At 41.4% G+C, this 16,801-nt stretch overlaps 1 protein-coding gene across 6 annotated transcripts in view; it reads left to right on the forward strand.

Annotated features, from left to right (window-relative positions):
• Nucleotides 1-16,801, forward strand: part of LOC150048760 (uncharacterized) — a 237,125-nt gene that overhangs the window by 137,250 nt on the left and 83,074 nt on the right. For 2 of the 6 annotated variants that reach the window (XM_090354788.1, XM_090354789.1), the window contains exon 2: nt 14,752-14,825. The exons of the other annotated variants lie outside the window; for them this stretch is intronic. The gene's annotated coding sequence lies outside the window, so the exon portion shown is untranslated. The remainder of the gene's footprint in view (nt 1-14,751; nt 14,826-16,801) is intronic. 6 annotated transcript variants of the gene reach the window in all.

Consider the following 16,801-nt stretch of genomic DNA (forward strand, 5'->3'; position numbering starts at 1 on the left):
GATTCAAGACCTATATAGGCCAGGTAACTCACTGGCCAAGCTTTGTAAGTATAAACATCAAAGGAAATGATGTTAAATATACACTGTAATCTATTTAATAGAAATAAACCTCAATGAGTCACACAGATGTAACTTACTGAGAAATAAATAAGAAAGGAGAAAGGAAAACTTTTCTTTGCAATTGAATATTGAGTAGTAAGTGTACAGGAAATTGTAATCCCTGCAATGGTAATTCTTACTTTAAAAGGTAAGCATTGTGGGTGGATGATAAACTTGTAGCTAAAATTTTATGAGAGATAATATGTTACATAGCCTCCCAAAGTCTTTTCATAGATTATTTATTGGTGGATTCCAGCTTACCCAAATGACTCCAACTATCACCAGTAACAATGGGACTACTGGAGGTTTTGTGTTTCCCAAAATTATACTTGAAGAAGAAAATAATATCATTTCTTTCTTTGATTTCTGCTGAAAACTGACAACACAAATCTAGTCAAGAGGAAATATAAAACAAAACCAATCTAATGATCGTCCCTTAAGAGAATGGTTTATACTCTTTAAAAATGTCAAGTGGAAGATCCAACAGATGTAGGAAATAATCTTCTCATGGTGCAATTTCCAGCCTGAGTCCAAAGGCTCAAGCAAGAGTACTGTGTCAGCTGTGTTAGGACATGGAAAGACGATGTCCCAGGCTAAGTGAAAAGAAAATTGTTTCTTTACCATTTTCGCTCTAGTCAGGCCCTCAAAGAATTAGATGATACTTACCTGTACTGGAGAAAGCAATGTCCTTAACTCAGTCTATTAGTTCAGGTGCCCATCTTTTCCAGAAACATCCTCAGATACACCCAGCTATATGGAAATCCCTGACTCTTGTCTAGTTGACTTATAAAATTGAATCTCACAGAGCCAGGAAAACTAATGACTTGGAAATAATTAGTCATTGTGCAAGGAGCTACAAAGTGTTTGGCTTAGCTTGGAAGTTGGGAGCAGAATGTCAAATATAGTAATTAAGAGAATAGAAGCATTGAAAAGAACTAGACAATCTTAACTATTCTGTACCAATGACCAAATTAAAAGTTATAACTAAGAATAAACTTTGGTAGGATAAAACTGAGAAATATAAGACCCAATCTATTGTAAGAATTAGATGTGAGAGCTGCTTTGAACTGAATCATCCCTTACAATTCCCAATTGTGTTTAAAATTCTCATCATTTGAAGCCACTGCATTTGGGATTAGGGGTTCAAAATGTTGGAAGGGATGTGAAAAGAAAAGTAGTTTCCTCCCTAGCTTTAACTATGGGCAGCCTAGAATTTTCTGCTCACCTGGCTTTTAGTTTATCAAAAAAATGTGTTAAATGACCAAAGACACAAATAGATAGCAGATAACAAAGAGAAAGACCACAAATCCAAAGGTACTTGATACTTTTTAGCTTTTGGGTAAATGAATCAGATGTCATGAAAGTCACCATGTTGCTAAGATAGCAAAACTTAGCATGGAAGCTCAGGGGGTAAAATTGAGTAGAAAGGATGAGCTGGAAGAGCAAATTCAGTGAAGAACAACAATTACGACAAAATGACAACAGCTTCAAAAGTCATTGCAAAGGAAGGAAACTGCTTACCATTTAACTATCTTGACACAATTTAGCTAATTAATTGTGGGTTTGTTGTTATTGGTAATTGTTGTTTTGACAGTCATAAGGCTTGAACTCAGGCATATAACTGGTCAACCTGTGACATAGATTTTTTTTTTCCTTCCCTCCCTTCTCACCCTCCTTTCCTCCCTCCCTTCCTTATTATATTTTATTATCTTTAAGTAGTTGCACAAAGGAGTTACCATTCAACATGCCAGTTTATGAGTACAATATCACTCCTTCCATCATTTCCCCCTTCAGAAGCCACATATTTCCTTGATTTTTCTGGTTTCACACAATATGCACTAAATATTATCACTACATTGCCCCCCACATCTTACTGCCACTCCTCTACTTCCCTTCATTTGTCTACCTCAGCATGTGACATTTTTTCATTCAAATGACTTTCTCTAGTTACTCATCCATCTGCCTTGGAACACAGGCAAATTCAAGATTGCCTCTCGCTCTCCCTAGTATTGGATGAACTTGTTGGTTCTTGGCAAACAGATTCCATTTTATTCTTGAGAAAGAAAACTCATGAGAGTTTTGGCAAGGCACTTCCAAGAACAGTCAAAGACAGCTGCTAAGATTTCTACTAGGCTACAACTTAAATAAGAAATTGAACTCGAGCAACCTTCACCTGATTTGAATATTAGATGGCCAGTTTATGCTCTCTGAGGGCTCCAGGATCCCAGAGGGAATGTATCCTTCTTATTCCCGCAGACCAAAGGGACTGTCCTGAGAGAAGAGGTAGAAACATTGGCAATGCCCAGAGATGTGGACTGATAAAAGGCTGCAAACTCCTGACAAGATCTTTGGAAGATGGAGGTAGATTGTCATTGTGGCCCACAGAAAGGAAGACATAAGCTAGAAGGAAACTGCCTCCTGTATAAGCAAGTGAGGAAATAGGAGCATCTACAAAACAATGGTAGGAGGTAGAGAAGTTGCTTGAGCTACACAGAGAGGAACTCAGTTCTAAATAGCATACAGCCTTACCAAGTACAGTGATGGAATGGCAAGTAGTTGGAAAGTGTTTTAATAACCCAACCTCTAAACTGGAGTTTACTAAGCACCAGCCCAATAGAGAGACTGTTGAGATGGCATGAGGTTCTCTGTCCATTACTGTTTTCAAGAATGAGACACCTCATTCCAATGTAACCTCTCTTCTAGCTTCTATTCCTTTGTCTAAATACATCTGTCAAGACCCAGCTCAGAACTACCTTAGCCATGGGAATTTTGACCAGCCCCTGGTATCCACCACCTTCTCTGCACTATATTCTTCTTCTCTTGTCTTCCTCTTACCTCCTTTCAACTTATTTTGTGATCTTTTGACACTTGTGGCTCAATGTTCCAAATATAGGAGACTAAATAAACCCTCCCATTTCATGGCACCAGGGTGGCCTTTGGTGGCTATTCTAGTTATTAAAGTCCACAGCACTTATTAAAGACATATTGTTTGCTCAGTGTGTTGCATTTGTGATTCACAGAGTATTAAGAATTCATTTCTATTATTTTTTATTTTTTAAGCTAATAAGGGTATTTATTGTTCGTGTTGTTGCTAGGCAATGGGAAGAAAATAACTATTATCAGGGTAGAGGGGGCTGAGTGTGTCTTTTTTTCTGATATTTCCTTCCAAGTTAAGGTGACTCTATAGAATAATACTCTTGCCTCCTCTCCTCTCCTTGGGTGAGTCTGGGAGGAAAATATAGTTTGGTTTCTTCTTAGTTCCTCTTCTACAGTGAGTCTATTAGTAGGATAGACTATGCTTCAAGGCCTAGAATGTCTCAGAGCTAGGACCTGCCCTTCAGGAGAGCCAGCTGGACTCCAGCAAGGAAATGACTAGGTTGGTTATTCTGTATACTTCTCAGATTCATCCTGAGAAATACCACATCCTCCATAAGGAAGCCACATTCCACAGATTTGACAGTGACATGGGTAGTATTTTGTCATCTGTCACCTTATTCTTTCCTCTTGTTTCTCCATGTATTCAGAATACTGTGACTTCAGGGCTGCTCTGATGTTTCACGGTGCTCATAAATTGATCACTTGCTGCCATTAGTGACTTGAATGTGGACCAGCATGCAGGTGTCATGTGATAATCTCCCTCAAGGAACATGAACCACCTTCCTGCTTCATGAGTTTTATTGTCCTTTTTTAAGAGGATGAAAGTAAGCATTGCCACCCACTGGAGTTAGTGTGGGAGAAAAGGCAAAGTGATGGTGAGTGAAGATTGTAAATTCTTGGCTACTAGTAGAATCAGCTTTGTCCCCATCTAGATGAGAAACTAGAAGAGGGAGGCTAGATCCTAAATGTTGATCTAGGAAGGCTGAGTAGACCCTCTCCATAGGCTTCTGAAAGGGTCATTTGAAAGGAGAGAGCATGTATTATGCGGTTGCACTGATTCTGCACAGGAGATTTGGGCAGCTTGATTGAGACAAGAGGCTTCAACCAGGGAGGGTGTGACTGAAACACTGAAAGCATGCTGTCGGGATGGGCTTGCCTGGAATCATGGCCTCTGTAGATGGAAATCTGTCCATCAACAGGAACTATGTGGATGAGCTACTTCTATGATTCCCAGTGGATAATATTATGGAGCCGGCATTCCTCAGAGCCCTGATGTCAAGGCAGAGACTCAAGGGACTTCCACAGGGAACCCCAGACCAAACACAGGGGGAGAGGCAACCTTGCCAAGCCCTTGTAGAAATGCTTATGGTGCAACTCTCTGGAGACGCCACGAGTTGCCCCGACAGCTTTTTCTTTTGGGGCTTGTTTAACATTTCCAAAGAAAATAAAATAAATAACTGCAGTGTTTATGGAAACCTAAGACTGAAATGAAGACGACTCAGGAGAAAGCTCAGTGGAAGCAGGCCAGAGGGGCCTTAAAGGTCATCCCTTTCCTTGACATCAGCGGTTTTGCCCTTCCATTCGTCAGTTCTTCCTACTGCACCATATCATCCTCCCAGCAAGCCCTTCTCGGACACGCACATGTGCACATGGATATGTGCATACACACATGCTTCATCTCAGTGAGAGGCACACCCTTTAGACCTCAGCTCACATCTACTCCTCCTTCTAGAAATGGCCCCATCTATTTTCCCTGTTATCTTTATAGTTATTGAAAAAAATCTCATTAACTCATTCTGACATAATTGTATACATTTTGGTAACTCCATTTCTATGAAGTTTTTAGCTTTGAGATATATAATATACAATATAGAAATATAATCTAATGTATCAATGTAAATATAATAACATAAATCTGAATAAAGTTAACACACCAAACCTATTTTTTATGGGAATAAGTCATTCTTGTGTCCAATTTCCAAGAGGATGAGAGAGTAGACCGAGAAAACAACAAATTCCTACAAGTGACTTTTTTTCCCCCCAGTACTCAGGTTTAAACTCAGGGCCCTGTACTCTCTTTGCTTACTTGCTCAGCTGGTGCTCAACTGCTTGAGCCGCTCTTCCAATCCTGCCTTTTGCTTATTATTTTGAAGAAAGCATCTCAAAACTAATCTCAAGATGGGTTTGAACTTCAGTCCTCAGGATCTCATTTGTCTGAATGGCTAAGATTACTGGCATGTGCCACTGGTACTTAGCAGGGGAAAACTTTTGCATACTGCTTTGCCTATATTTGCCTGACAGTATTTATCTCCTTTCTGATTTTAAAATCACCTTTCCTGCTCATTTTGCCAAACTCTATCATAGGAGACAGCTTTGTTAGAAGTAAGGAAACTGTTTAAGAAGGAGAAGAAAATGTGAGGGTTTCTCAGAAGTACAGGTGCAATTTCCTGCCCTTTCCATAAAGCACAATTCCCAAGTTCAGTGCTCTGCTTCTAAAGGACATCAGGAGATTTCTAGGCATTTCAGTGTCTGAGTTCAGGCCACGTCAGCCGTGAAGGGACCAGGATGCTGATGGTGGTGTACACATCCCAGAAACCTGTCTTGCATATCAAGTTTTTTCTTTCCTTCGTTCTTCTACATGATGGAATTAGGAGCATTAAATTTAAGCAAGATGTTTCTCATTGAATATAGAATGGGGGCCTGACTCACTAAAGGAGCTTTTATGTACACACATCTCTCCTCCTCTTTCCTTGCTGTCTTCCTGGAAGTAACTGTGACAATGGATAGAAGAGAGAACTGGAGTAGGTTAAGAGTGCTGATGCTTTCTGAACCATGTTCTATAATGAGTACCCCACAAAAAGTTATGATGATCAGTATAGTTGACTTCTCCAATCTCCAAATATTTAGATTTACTTCTGTATTCCCACCTTCTATTTACCCTCCATCTGTTCAGCCAGGCAGAGAATAGATGATTTTTCTCACTGATCTCAGTGATCAGTTTGTTATGGGAGCATCTTTTTCTGGTTTAAATCACCTATGTCCCAGTCTCTTAGCTTTGCAATCATAGTCAAAGGTTCTCAAGGACTGGAGATGATCTCTACTTCTCTATACATACATCCCTAACCATCTCTTCCATTCACATGTAAGAGCAATCTGTTCCATGTAAGACAGATGGAGTTTGGGACATAGTCTGCTCCCCCCCGCCCCGGCCCAGTACCATTTTATATTTTTTTACTTGTTGTTTTTGTGGTGCTAGGGATTAAGTTCTTCCATGTGTTAGGCAGATACTCTTCTACTAAGCTACATTCCTGACCCTGGTCATGGTCCTTAGAAAAATAGCAAAATGATACCTGCAATCAGAGGCCACCTTGCAAAACATTTCAAGGAACATTTGGAATTTCTTGAAAACTTTGGAAAGCTTTGGACAACTTTGATATTAGTGTGAATAGATGTGTCTGAAAATATGGTGGGCAGAGGTGATTGGCCAGTTCTGGGGAGGTGGCTCCATGCTTCATACTGGTCTGAATCTACAGACTCCTTTAGCCGGCTTTGGGAGATAAGATTAAGAGTTGTTGTTTTGCTAGTCTTATACTTGCAGTCTTATACTTCTTCTTATCCTTATCTGCATCCTAGAAGCTGCCTCTGGATTATGGTGGCTGGCCACTTTGCCTGTTGGTGGTGTTTGGGGTCATCTTCCCTGATTTTCCTCCCTTCCAGGATTCAGGTACAATGGTTCCTTCTCAGCAGAAGGCTGCTGTGCATGCTCCTGGTTCTTCCTCTTGTGCCGTTGAGCTCTGGTATGGTGATGGCTCTGCCTTGTGACTAGCCCTTCATTAATCCTCTGCCATGACCCAGGTTGGTGATATGTGGTTCCCACTTGAACTGTGGTTGATGCAGATTCTTTAGAGCTGTACTGTAGAGGATTGTAGGGAACAAAGGTAGGGAACATTGAGTTGTATCTTTCATCTCCTGCTGAAGTTCTGGGCTTAGTAATGGGTACTCAGCATGTACCATCTGACCAAGCCAATGGAGTGCTGAAACCTCCTAGGGATGGCTTTTAAAAAGAGACCTTTGAAACCATCATCCCAGAGGAAATAATCTAGGTCACAGAGGCTGCTGCGGAAAGGGTGAAAGCCGGCAAATGTGTGAGCTGACAAAGCAGACAGTACTTTTCCTGATGCCAGCAACCAGCCCAGTGTGGTGGGGTGGGTGTGAATATTCCAAGCCCTGGGTAATTCTGTCCTCTAACATGGCTGGTTTGACTCAGCACTGCTGGGGAGCCACAGAGCATTCCTCATTAGCATTTATGAGCTCATTACAAACTTCCGAGAAAAATACCAACTGAGGGGGTGAAGTCCCCTTTAGAGTGTTTTCTTTTGAGAAATAAAATATTATGTTCCAAATACAACACTAATGTAGAGAATTCAGTCATGGTTAGGCAGTCGCCTCTCCCACTCTCCACCAGTTTTGCTGTTTCACTTCTCTTTAGAACAGTTTTGGGTATAAGCAAGCAATGTCCCCGAGGGAGAAAATTCCAGTCTACCCACATAATCTTGTCAGACATAGCCCAGGTTCTGGTTTTCAATGGGGCTAAAAGCAACTAAGGCTACTGTGGTTGGCGGAAGAAGCCAATGATATTATATATGAGGGTATGGGTTCAAGTCCCAGCTGTCATGCTCCCTAGCTTTGAGGTTTAGGTCTCATGTTTCAATCTCTGAGGAGCATATCTACTTCACCATTGTGTTGTTTGGAAGCCAAACCATTTATACATAAATGACACTTGAAGAGAAAGGAGAAATGGAGATCAGAGCAACCAAAGATTTTCTAGTAGCATCACCACACTAGGAGATCCCCTGTGGAATGGCTCTGGGTATTTTCATCAATAGTTCTATCTGTATCTACTATATTTAGTAGGGATAAAGGCCTGAATATTCAAGGCAACATTTGCCAGTGAATGCAAAAATTCACCTACCGTACAACCCTTTTCTTCCTGCCAGATCACCTCCTATGCACAGAAATGAAGAGTCAGTGTTCTTTCCACTCACTGGCATTTCATTCTGGCTATCTCCCTTTCTGGAATTCCACTGCTCCCAGTTACCAAAGTCTTCCTAATGAAACCAATTCCAGAAATACGTGTACCAACCATGCTCCAAACTTTCCCAGGGGTTCTCATCACTCTCCAGTTGCTCCCCAAAGTAGATACCATCACCCTCTTTTATACCCTTGTTTGTTTGTTTATTTATTTATTTATTTATTTAGCCAATCCTGGGGCTTGGACTCAGGATGTGAGCACTGTCCTTGGTACCAAGGAGTCAAACCCTGGATCTTCATCCATGCTAGGCAAGAACTCTATCACTAGGCCAAATTCCCAGCCAGATCGCCCTCATTTTATAGGACAAGAAACTGAATATCATGTCAAATAACTAGTTCACAACATTTTGATGACCTGGCCTCAGACTGCTTGGGTAATACCAAGCTTTTTTCACAATATTACCAACATTTCTTCAACTCATCCTGAAATAAACCTAATCTCCAATCTAATCCATTCACACCATAATTCATTCCTTTCTAAAAATCTTAGATGAAACGGGCAACATATTTCTCATATTAAACCAGCTCTCTTTTTCATCCACATTGTAGCTAGACATTGAACCATTAATGACACATAATCTTTTTGAAAGTACCTACAATGCACCAGACATTTAGTTCTATTATACTTATTAGTTTGTGTGTGTGTGTGTGTGTGTGTGTGTGTGTGTGTGTGTGTACACACGCATGCTCTTACTGAGGTTCAAATTCAAGGCTTTATTCTCTTGCTTGGCTTTTGTGCATAAGGCTGATACTTTGCCACTTGAACCATACTTCCACTTCTAGCTTTTTTGGGGTTATTTGGAGATAAGAGTTTCTAGGATTCTTACCAGGATCCTCAGATCTTGGCCTCCTGAGAAGTTAAGGATTATAGTCAAGACTGCCTGAATGGTTTTAATATATTTTTGAAAGATTTTATTAACACTGATTTTAATATATTAAAATAATATAATAATTAATTGTTTTAATATATTTTTGAATTGATCATCTTATTTAATCTTCACAATAACTCTCTGAATTAAGTATGTTTTTAAAGATTAGGGAATCAAGGGATAGTCAAAGTAGTCTGTCTTTGCAATCCCAGCAATTGAATCCCAGCAATTGTTCTGATATTATGCTCTTTTCCACTTCTATTATGTTGTTATCCAGTCTCACTCTGAGTGTCACATTGTAGATCTGAGAATCTGCTGGAAAAATGGAATGTACTTCTGATCACAGCTCTGTGAACCTTGAGATCCACTTGTTTGAGACTCGCTCAGATCCTAGCAATACAACTTACATGGCTTCCGTTTGCTCCAGGCCTCTCAACAACCAGCTCATGAACCAGGAGGTTTTCATCTCCATGACAACTCTATATGAATTTTATTTTAGTACCATTTTTCAAATGAATAATTTGATTTTTGATCCAAAGACATATGATAAGAAAGTGGTGAAACAGGATTTCCAGTCCAAGATTTATTTTTCTGAAAATCCATGGAATAGAATTGAATGTCAAATTAAATGAGATTTTTGCCTGTGATTATTCTTCAGTTTCCAAGGTGATCAATATTGAGAAACAAAACAAAATAATTTTGAGTATAACACAAGCTCAACTTGATTTTCTGATTCACAATGGTCACTGGCTTTTTCATACATTTAAATTTTGTAGGCAGGCCAATATTCATCAGTCAACCATTTTCTTTCTGTGAGCTCTGCTTCCAAGTACTCTTTACTAACTGTATGTCAGCCTTATGTTCCTAAAGCTCTGTCTTGGCCCTGTCCTGTGTGCTCCTGGTACTCTTGGCCTGGACCAGATGACAGGCTCCTCACTGACAGTCAAATGTATGACCCACAGGCAAGGATATTTTGAAGGAGTGAGCCATCTTTGTTCAATGTTTTACCTTTGTTGCCTCAAAGCCATAACTGTGGCCCAGTTCAAATCAAAGAGCTGTGTTATAGACAGTTTTTGTCAAGTAAATCTTGAAACAATTGCCAGTGGAGAGCCTTCCACAGAGCTCAGAGCTACGTTGGGCTTGTCAGCTCATTCTTTTTCCTGTTACAACTCCCCAGCTGGCCTTGGAATATAGGTAGATTCTCCACAGAAATAAGTTGCAAGTTAGTAAGCACGTTCTCTTAGAACCCTCTTTCCAAGTGTGGGTAATTATGTCACAGAATGGATGAAATCTTCTGCTATAGAGTGTGCAGTCATTCGACTTAAGAGCTATAAACTCCTGTTCTTCAGACTCACAGCCTCCCTACCCTTTCAATCCATGCAGTGTCTGAGGTCTTTGGAGTCTTAGGTTAGTATGGATGTAGATCCATGCTTCTTTCTGAAGCATAGGCTTCAGAGAGAACCAGACTCCTGCCTTTCCCCTGACCTGCCATTTCTTCCTCTCATTTTTCATTTTCCACTGGAATGGAATGAAAAGTACTTTGCAACCAGTATAAAATGTAAACCCAGTTTAGGTGCTTGGCTCACATTTTTTTCTGCAAATCTTATAACTTCTTCATAAATCTCCACCCCTTTCTATCCTCTTCCCTTTCTATCCTCTTCTTTATTTCTCATTCATCTTTTATTTTTCCTTTCTTTTTTTGTTGGTTATGGGACTTGAACTCTGGGCCTGGATGCTGTCCCTGAGCTCTTTGGCTCAAGACTAGCAATCTACCACTTGGGCCACAGTACCACTTCTAGTTTTCTGGTGGCTAATTGTAGATAAGAGTCTCACAGACTTTCGTGGCCAGGATGGCTTTGACCTGTGATCCTCAGCTTTCAGCTTCCTGATTAGCTAGGATAAAGGTATGAGCCACTGGCTCATCTTTAATTTTCTTACTAGAAAATAATTCAGAGTTCTTAAACTCACCAATATTGCCATTTTGCTCATCGGTGATTAAGTATACCCCTAAGATGGTGGGAAGAGTAGACAGTAGGAAAAACATCTAGATGACCTTGAATTACTTCAAAGGAACTTAATGTGACAGGCACATTATGGGCACATTGCTTGTTCAGTACGGCCTGCCTTGACTGTGACTTGACCTTTGGAGGATATGACAGGTATTCAGGGGCATCAGAGTGTTCTTATCTAAGGGCCTCAAAGTGCTTGCCAAGCACAGTGAAAATTTAGGCCTTGTAGGAGAAGTATCTCTTCCTCATCTGATCATGGAAAGAGCCAGTTACTTGTTTGAGTCTTTGGAAAACTAACATTTAATATGTAAACATAGGTCTTTGGAAGCAATGAGGGCACTTCAGGATTCCTAAATGTGTGACTAGAAGACTTGAAAGTATCTCCTCAATCCACTGTGTCCTTGCCCAACCCCAGTGGCATGATACCAAGCTTGGGTGGAGAACTCCCTTGTAGCTCTGTCAGATACCAGTGGATGCACTCTTTGAACTTCTGACAATGAACCAGCATGTGGGTGGTCAACGCCATCCAACATGACCCAAGTGAACTAATCAAATGCTTACTCTTTGGAGAGAAATGTGTGGAAGGTCACAGGAATGTTAAATAGCCCTCCTTGCTCTTTATTGCCCTTCCTTTCTGCCAGTAATTATTACTAAATTAAATTTCAGGGGTAGTTTCTATCTGGTTTTATGCCCAGTGACAGCCTGAAGTGTTTTCTATGCTGTTGGTGCCCTTATAGGGTAAAGGCATAAGGATGCTTTCTACAACTTTTCTGTGGTCTTTATGACCCCAGCACTTCAAAGGAATCACTTGCAAAGACCTCTTCATTTCTTTCAGCTCCAATAACACTAAAATTGTGGAGGACTAAAATAATCATACTGTTCTCCATGCAGCTCTACCATAAAAGTCTGGTGTGGGGATACATACCTGCAGTTCCAGTAGTTGGGATACTGATGTTAGGAAGATCATCAGTGCAATGTCGTCCTGGGCTACATTTTTGAAGACCCTGTCTTCAACAAAACAAAACAATATAATCTATTTGTCTTACCAGAAAGCCTGCTGTCATAGCACTAAACTTAGTGTCTGCTGAAGCCATGTCATACCACCGGCTTTCATCGCACAGTCAGCAGAGCCCTGAGAAAAACCTCTCCCATTCTCCCCTCTGCAGCGCTTGCTTGTTGTAATCAGATGGTTGGCGGCATTATCAACTTTTTTCCTAAGCAGCTTGGATTCACAACAGAATAATTCTCTTTTGATGCCAATCTAAACAAATGCCATCAACTCTCCTCTTGGGGAGTATTAAAAACAGAAGAGTCCCTTTGTGACTCTGATTGGCCTTGTGACTTCCTTGGGGCAAGGGTTGGTTTTAGACTTGCATGTGTCTTAGTCATCCAAAATGTGGGTGGGCCATGCCCCACCACAGCTGTGCTTTGAGCTTCGAGGATGGCTCAACTTCCATCATCAAACAGTAACCCATGGATTGCAAAGGGTCCCCACGATTTCATTTGATTCTCCAAACAACCCCAAAGCTCAGCTGGCTGTGGGACTCTTCCTTGATACTACATACCTAGGAAGTGAATGGTTGGCATCAGCCTTTATATAGAGGCAACCTTCTGTAGACACTAGCATAAATACAACATAATTAGGCAAGTAAATATGGTACACAAAGTCCTCTGTTAAAAATGTGGCCAGGAATTTTGGGGGAGCCCTTGGTTCGAGTTATTTTGTGGCAAACTGAAAGCTAAGAGGTCCGTTGGTCTTCATAAGCAAGAGAAGGTGGCATTGAGGGCACAGACCCAGAGTGGAGGGGGGTTCAGCCATCCTTACTTCATTGAGCAAAAATGCTTCATGAACATTTCCTTTATTGTTTAAACAACAGCATATGTTTGCAGAATGCTTATTGAGTCTGAGAAATTATGTTTTATTTAGGCCCATGTATTAACCTTGGAAATCTCAGATGGATCACCTCCCAGGCATACCCCCTGTGGCTCATCTTCCTCATTTCTCTTCAAACCCCATATTTTTAGTGAGCTTCCCCCCCCCCTCTCTCTCTCTCTCTCTCTCTCTCTCTCTCTCTCTCTCTCTCTCTCTCTCTGTCTCTCTCTCTCTCTCTCTCTCTCTTTCTCTCTCTGTCTCTCTCTCTCTCTCTCTCTCTCTCTCTCTCTCTCTCTCTCTCTCTCTCTCTCTCTCTCTCTCACACACACACACACACACACACACACACACACATCTGGCTTTATTTTTCTTTCTGGTACTCCTGGTCATTTCACTCTGTATTTATTTGTTAATCTAGATAACTGTTATCAAGGGTAACATCTCTCCTGCTAAAGTCTCAATCCCTAAAACAGTGTCTGGCCCATGGTAGGTACCAAACAAGTATTTACTGTGTGAATGATCTCACTTTACAGAAGAGGAATCCAAAGTTGCCAGGAAGCAAACCATGGGCTTCAGGTGACAAAGTAAGCAAGAGTTGAAACAGGGTGATCAATGAAAGCAAATTTAGGTCTTGCCTGACTCTTCCTTCTTGGCTCTGCTTCATGAACATTAGAATATACAGACATTGCCCTTATCCTTGGCCTGCCTAGCCAGGTCTTCCCAGACCAAAGTCTCAAGACCTGGCTCCTTTTGCCATCCTATTGGTATTTCCCCCAGGGAGAGGAAGCTGTCTCTGCCTAACTCCTCCTCCGGTCTAGTTTATTCCAATCATCTCTCTTCCCACCACACTGTTTACCCTGGTGGATTCACAGTCTCCTTAGTCATTGTTTAGCCATTAGAACTTTGCGGGGTTATTTTCCACTTTTCTGTTTATATTAAAATTTCTCCTTCTCCTTTGTGTATCTCCTCTTTTCTGGTTCTTGAGAGCAAAGGGAGACGAGTTCATCTTGTACTGAAGTTACAATTAACATAGAAATGGGTTGCCAAAAGGAGGCTTTAGCTGTGATTTGTTGAATTCCATCCACAGTTGACTGTTGAAGAACAAATTTGTAGCTGTTCCATGAGTCTTCCTGAACAGAGAGGTCCTCTGAGGCTGCTGCTCTGTAATTCCACACCAGCCTTGTGGTGGGGTGCGAGTGAGGGCACAGGTTTCTGAGAAGATTTAAAAGGAGTCTTGAGGGAGGGGAGGGATCCAGGAGGATCTTCCAGTATTTCCTCTTCCCTAAAGCACTGTACATGGTGAGTCATTGGTCTTGGTGCAAGAGAGCACCTTGCACCTGTGCTTCTAGCCCAGCTTGGGTTCAGATGGTCCTTGATGTGGGTTGTAGTATTCATTGGGGCGCCTGGGATTCATGGCAGCTTTCCTGTTCTTGTATTGTCAAACAAGTGGCTAGGATGGCCCCAGTGATTGGGAAAAAGGGGGCTCAAAGTCAGAAGCTCAATAGGATGTTTTTGGATGTGACCTTTATCTGTGAACCTATGGCATCTTACTTGTCGTCTCAGCCCCACGGTTGCCTGGATGGCAGTTGAGGAACATGTGTAGTGGGAACAGGGTGGAGGGGGAGGTGAGAGGAGGAAGCACAGAGCAGAACCTGCTTTCCTCAGCTCCATTCTCCTGAGCTCTGCTATTGGGCTTTAAGGCAGACTGCATGTCCCAGGCTCCTTGATCAGCTGGCATCCAGCAAGGGTCACCCAGTGGCCAGATTATTTTTCCTCTACTTTCCCAGCCTTGGGTGTTCCCCCCCCCAACCCCAGACAGCTGCCTCTTGCTGGACTTCAAATCCATATAGACAGGTGTACTTTTGTTCCAGCTCCTGTCAGATGACGCAGCCCCTGGGTTCTGATAACTTCATTTCTTTCTCTGTCCCTGCAGCTGTGTCCTGCTGTTGCCAATCTCTGATTTGCATCATTGCTCCTATCTGGCTTCTCAGCTCTTCCATTGCCTGGGTAACTAATTCCGTATATTCTATTGGACATTGATAAAGATTTTTACTTGGAAAATAAAGCTGAAAGGGCATATTTCTCTGAGCAACTTTTTGTTTTTCCTTAATCATGACAAGACACAACAAAACAAGCATGAGCTCATCAGCAGAAGGTTACCTAGCTATTATGTAGATATGCAGAGTTTTTTCACAGAAGTGATTGATGGAGCAAAATGGCAAAAGTTTCTTTAAAAGTAAAGTGTTTTTGACAAAAAAAAAGGTAAGAAGAAAAGAAAGATATGTCAACATTGCTAGTTGTTTTTTTCTTCTTTATAAATTTATTTTATTCTGTGATTTGAGCATGATTCAAACTGCCTTTTTTAACTCCATCCCATGACTTTGGGGAAGGGAGGGAAGGAGGGAGAGAGGGAGGAATGAAGGGAGGGAGGGAAGGAGAAGGGGCGGGAAAGAGAGAGAGAGAGAGAGAGAGAGAGAGAGAGAGAGAGAGAGGGGGGGGGGAGGGAGAATCAACCCAGTAGACATTGAATCTGATGTTCAGACATGATGTTGATACATTAATGTTACATGCTCAGATGATCCAAGGAGGAGTTTTGGCTGAGGAGAAATGAAATCTCAGGTCCCTACTTGGGTTTTGAAGTCTAACTTTAGCTGAAGTTCCCGGGAGAGAAAGAAGGAAAGGGTTAGGAATGGAGCAAAGGACAGTGGGAGACCCCAAACATTTTCTTTCCCTTGGCACCAGAGAAATTCCATAATTTTTCTTTTTATTAGCATCTATTATCTGTACAATAGAGTATTACTGTGATATTTCCATACAAATATATAATGTACTTTGACTACATATTGACTACTTCTATTGCTCTTTCTTTTTTTAATAAATTTTTTTATTGTAATTAATAGAAGGGTTACATTGTATTCACCAGATAGAAGGTACATTACTTCACAAACATTGATACCCTTTTTCATTCCCCTATTTCCTTCCCCCTCCCCGCCCACTCATCTTGATTTCCCCCATCCCTATCCAATTTCAAATAACCAATTAAACATATATGAAATATATCAGATAACAAGGTGAAAAACAGGATTCACCACAGCTAGCATTATTACTCTTTCTTACTTCCCTCTCCCCCTTTTTGTTCTTACACATTTTTAATGGGCTTCATTATACTATTTTCAGGCATAACTATCATGAAGAACATTCTTTGTTAGGAAAGCAATTCGTTTTGAGACCCGGGCTGTTTGTTTATGTTCAGGTGTGAAACTGGCTGAGGAAGTGAGTTTAGCATGCCTCTGTACTTTTGCAAATGTGTTGGCTGCTCAGCAAATTCAGTATAGCAAGATTTTATATAAGTGGAAGATAAAATTACGTAAGAAAAGCTGATTTAGTAAAAGGTCAGATTATGGAGTTGAGAATAAAAAAGTGAGATTCTATGTTGTGGGCTTCTGAAAGAGAGAGAAAGAGAGAGAGAGAGAGAGAGAGAGAGAGAGAGAGAGAGAGAGAGAGAGAGAGAGAGAGAGAGAGAGAGAGAGAGAGAGAGAGAGAGAGGAGAGAGAGAGAGAGTGTGTGAGTCTAATTTAGACCAGCTGGGGTGATCTCACAGGGACCCCGTCAACCAGAGTTGTCGTTCCTCCATGGAGAGCACATTTCCCCTGGAAATGTGTACTCAGGTGCAGCTGAAACATCTGAGGTCATGACTGAGGCTCTGGCCAAGGCCCTCCCAGGCTGTAGCCGCTGTGTCCTCTGGAGCCCATTGGTCAAGAGTCATCCTTCACAGGCCAGAGCCAGACCATGAGTAAGTCAAGCGTGCATGAGGAAAGCATGAATTATCCTTGGAGACCAGTGGGCTTTGTTCATCCAGATGCTGACTTTTGTCCTTGGGGAAGTTACATTCTCCTGTCCTTCTTTTTTTCTGTGGCTTCCAAAGGTTTGGCTAGAGAATCTCTCTGGGACATGTTGTATAGAACCCTTTGCAGAAGCAGGGA

Source organism: Megascapheus bottae, chromosome 21 (genome assembly GCF_031878675.1).
Source record: "Megascapheus bottae isolate mThoBot1 chromosome 21, mThoBot2.hap1, whole genome shotgun sequence".
In the NCBI taxonomy this organism is placed as follows: Eukaryota; Metazoa; Chordata; class Mammalia; order Rodentia; family Geomyidae; genus Megascapheus; species Megascapheus bottae.